Genomic DNA, 4664 nt, shown 5'->3' with positions numbered 1-4664 from the left:
TACATGCTAGCACTATTCCCATTAATTCTAGGAAAAGTAGGCATTATTTTCCCCATTTGCACCTTGGGAAATTGGCACAGAGAGCTTTATAACTTGACCAGAGTCATAGAAGTGAAATAGACAGCCAGGATCATATCCAAGTATTTTAGTACCATAGTCTGCAGTTAAATTTTAAATCAACTCACTTCAATTTGAATTAAAATTCTTGAACATATTTAATTTGAAAAGTTCTTAGTAACTCTAACATCTATTTATATGGATTCACCTGAGTAATGTGTTAGTTTTGAAACTGAATATACAATTTGTTACTATCTACTGACCTATAACAACTTAATCTTTTTATCTAGACCAATATTCAAGACTATGTATTTATTTGATTTCTTCTTTAGAACTTATTTGGTAATGTTTTCAGGTAACTAATTGAAGACAACAAATACTGATTATGATTACCCTGGGTAACTGGCTTTCAGTTTCAGTTAAAGCACTTGACAGTTGAAGTGCATTTTGTAGTTCAGTAGTTACATACAAGAAAGCTAAGTATATCACGGTGACATTTGAGAAGGCATTTATAAAGGTTTCTAGAGGGCAAAAAAACATTCTCTAGCATGTTTAAAGCTGATTGCTCGGTTTTATTTTTTATGACCTTTCTTTGTGCTTTTTTCCCCCTAAAAAATAGGTTTGCTTCTTTTATTTTGTTTAAAACAATATAGGCATATAAATTATAGCTTTGACTACTGTAGAAAGACTGATTTGATATTAGTCATGATGGGGCAAGACGATTTAAACCAGGTGCTATTCTGGCTCCTTTCAGAGGTTTTATTTCACATAAAGCTATCCTGAAAGGAAAAAAATAAATAACAAATAGAAAAGTGTAATATATTTGATGCTTTCACATTATTTCATTTTTCAATAAAGTTAAATGCCAGATATGCTTCATCCTTCTGTTGATTGGTTAGCATTGGAAAGTCAATTTCAAATGGTTAGAGAGAATCTACCAGGTCATCATCAGTCCATTCTTCCTCTTCATGCTTGGGTTTCTTTGAGACCTAATCATCATCTTCATAGCCTCTCCTCTTCTTCTTAATTACGTTAGGGGCAAGCTTAGCAGAGTGACATCTCTCCAGCTTCTGTTTCAGAACAGCAACTTCTTCAGATCTGGGTAGCTCATATTTTTTACCAAGTTTCTCATACTTTTCATTATATCTAGTAACTGTGACAAGCAAGTTCTGTTCTCTTTCAGCATCAGACTTTCTGACAAATAACTTTCCATAGTAATTCCTGCTCTAGATGTACTAGATAAAATGGCAGTCAGGACAATCTGGGAAGGTGTGTATAAAAGGTAAGCATCCCTCAATGCAATTCTATTAAGAAAGTCATCAGCTGTTTTCCTCAACATCTCTGGATTCTCCATCATGGGATAGTGAGTCTTTAAATCAATGAGAAAGCCCTCAAACCGTCTATAAGCATTGTGGACAATAAGGTGGAAATTAAGTTGCTGTATAAGAAGTAGTTCATATGCCAAAATCTGTTCAAGTGCCTCTTCTTGCCCAAGAGGACTCTCCCGCAGATTTCCAATAAACTGTGGACTAGATACATTGAATTCATCTACTTTGCAGGCCAAAATTCGCAAGTTAGCATTATTATCCGGGGGTGATAGTCCATTACTGAATCATGAAGATAAAAACGCTTGAAATACATACAAGCTGTACCCACAACAGACCTTGGCATTGCTGGCTTAAACAGAGAACAGAATTCTAATAATCTCTTCTCATAGTATTTGCAAAGCATCATTTCTTCATGAGGCTCAAGGAAGACTGGATCATTTGGAAGAAACTTCCCATTGGCCAGCACTTTGCATTTGAATTTGCAGTTGGTGTTGGCCCACAGTCGTGCCAGCTGCCCCTCACTGGCGGAAGTCCAGTGCTGCTTCTGGCCACTGTGTCGGTACATCGCAAAATCCCAAAGCAGGCCCAGGAGTCTGGACCAAAAGACCCCAAACACCACAACCCCGTGGGGATAATAAGCACCTAAGGCATCATCGCAAGCCTGTGGAAACCAAGGGCGTCAGTTCAGTCCAGGCAGGCATGTTTATGTTAAGATCATAGAGCTTACTTTTTTTTTTTTAAGATTTTATTTGATTGAAAGAGAGAGTGCGAGCTCTAGATGGGGGAGGGTCCGAGGGAGAAGCAGACTCCCCACTGAGCAGGGAGCCCCACGCCAGACTCCATTCCAGGATTCCAGGTTCATGACCTGAGCTGAAGGCAGACACTTAGGAGCCCCCCAGGTGCCCCTTACAAAGAGTTTATTGATGCACCTTCTGGGTGTTTTATGTGTTTGGATCTCAGATTTAGGTCTTTAATCCATCTTAAATTTATTTTGTATATGGAGTACAAAAGTAGTCTAGTTTCATTCATTTGTATGTAGCTGTCCAGTTTTGCCAACACCATTTAACAAAGAGACTGTCCTTTCCCCCTTTGTATATTCTTGCCTCTATTGCCATATGTTAATTAGCCATATGCGTTTATTTCTAGGCTCTCTATTCTGTTCCATTGATCTCTGTGTTTTTGTAACCATACTCTTTTGATTCCTATAGATTTATAATATAGTTTGAAATCTGGATTGTGATAACTCCAACTTTGTTCTTAGGATTGCTTTCATGATTTAGGGCCATTTGTGGTTCCATACAAATTTTAGGGTTCTTGTTCTAGTTCTGTGAAAAATGCCATTGGTATCTGATGGGAATTGCTCGAATCTGTAGATTGTCTTGGGTAATATAGACAATTTAATAATATTCTTCCAATCCATGAACATGATATATCTTTCTGTTTGTGTCATCTTCATCAATGTTTTGTATTTTTTTCATCATTTTTGAAATATATTTGTGTTTCTTTCATCAGTGTCTTACACAACCATATTCTTATATTCAGAGCACCAGTCTTTCACCTTGTTGGCTAAATTTATCCTAGGTATTTTATTCTTCTTGATGCAATCATACTGTTTTCTAAATTTCTACTTTTCGTAGTTCATTAGTAGTGAATAGAAATGCAACAAATTTCTGTATATTCTGTATTCTGCAACTTTACTGAGTTTATTAGTACAAAGAGTTTTTTGGTGGTCTTTTGGGTTTTCTGTGTGTAGTATCCTGTCATCTGCAAATAGTGATGGTTTTGATTCTTCCTTTCCAATTTTGATGCCTTTTATTTCATTTTCTTGTCTGATTGCTATAGCCAGGACTTCCAGTACTATGTTCCATAAAAGTGGCAAGAGTGGGAATTCTTGTCTTGTCCCGGATCTCAGAAAAAAAGCTTTCAGCTTTCCACCATTTTTTATGTTAGCAGTGTGTTCGTTAAATATGGCTTATGTTATGTTGAGGTATGTTCCTTTTATAGGAGGATGTTGAATATTGTCAAATAATTTTCTGCACCTATTGAGATGATCTTATGATTTTTGTCTTACATTAATGTGGTTTATCACATTGATTGATTTGGAGATAATGAACCATCTTGTATCCCTGTACTAAATCCCACTTGAGTGTGGTGTATTTCCTTTTAATGTATTGTTGAATTTTGTTTGCTAATATTTTATTGAATATTCTTGAATTTATGTTTATCAAGGATACTGGCCTATAATTTTAATTTTTTATTTTTTATTTTTTTGGAGTGTCCTTGTCTGATTTACTCAGGTTAATGCTGGCCTGGTAGAATAAATTTGGAAGCATCCCTTCCTCTTCAATTTTTTGGAATAGTTTGAGAAGGATATGTATTACCTCTTCTTTAAATGTTTAGTAAATTCACCTGTGAAGCCATCTGCTCCTGTACTTTTATTTCCTGAGACTTTTTGATTACTAAAAATAAAGTTAAATCAGTAATCAATCTGTTCAGACTTTCTAGTTTTTCCTGATTCAGAAAAATTACATATTTCTAGGAATTTATCCATTTCTTCTGGGTTTCCCAATTGGTTCACATGTAATTGTTTATAAAAGTTTCATAATCTTTTGTATTTTTGTGGTGTCAGTTGTAACTTCTATTCCATTTTTCATTTTATTTATTTGAATTCTCTTTTACGTGATGAGTCCGGCTAAAGTTTTATCAATTTTGTTTATATTTTCAAAGAACCAGCTCTTAGTTTCATTGATCTTTTCTATTCTTTTCTCTTGTCTCTATTTTCACTCTAATCTTTATTCTTTCCTTCCTTCTGCTAACTTTGGGCTTTTTTTGTTCTCCTTTTACTAGTTCCTTTAGGTGTAAAGTTAGGTTTTTTGTTTTGTTTTTGAGATTTTTCTTATTTGTTGAGGGAGCCCTGTATTGATATCAACTTCCCTCTTAGCACTGGTTTTCCTTAGTCTCCTAGATTTGGCGATGTTGTTTTTTCATTTTCATTTGTTTCCAGGTATTTTTTTTATTTCTTTGATTTCTTTGTTGGCCCTTTGGTTGTTAAGTAGCATGTTGTTAAGCCTCTATGTGGTTTTTTTTTTTCCATTTTTTTTCTTGTAATTGATTTCTAGTTTAATACCATTAAGGTTGGAAAAGATGCTTGATATGATTTAAATCTTAAATTTATTGAGATTTGTTGTGGCCTAACTTGTGATCTATCCTGGAGAATATTCCACATGTACTTGAAAATAATATGTATTCTGTTTTTGGTTGGAAATTTCTGTATATATC

General features: G+C 34.8%; 1 pseudogene; it reads right to left on the bottom strand.

Moving 5' to 3' along the window:
- Positions 1 to 859: 859 nt before the first annotated feature.
- Positions 860 to 1950, bottom strand: LOC118550879 (cyclin-H pseudogene; annotated as a pseudogene).
- Between the last annotated feature and the right edge of the window lie 2714 nt (positions 1951 to 4664).

This window comes from Halichoerus grypus, chromosome 4 (genome assembly GCF_964656455.1).
Source record: "Halichoerus grypus chromosome 4, mHalGry1.hap1.1, whole genome shotgun sequence".
Taxonomy (NCBI): domain Eukaryota; kingdom Metazoa; phylum Chordata; class Mammalia; order Carnivora; family Phocidae; genus Halichoerus; species Halichoerus grypus.
This window is presented reverse-complemented; position numbering and strand designations above follow the sequence as displayed.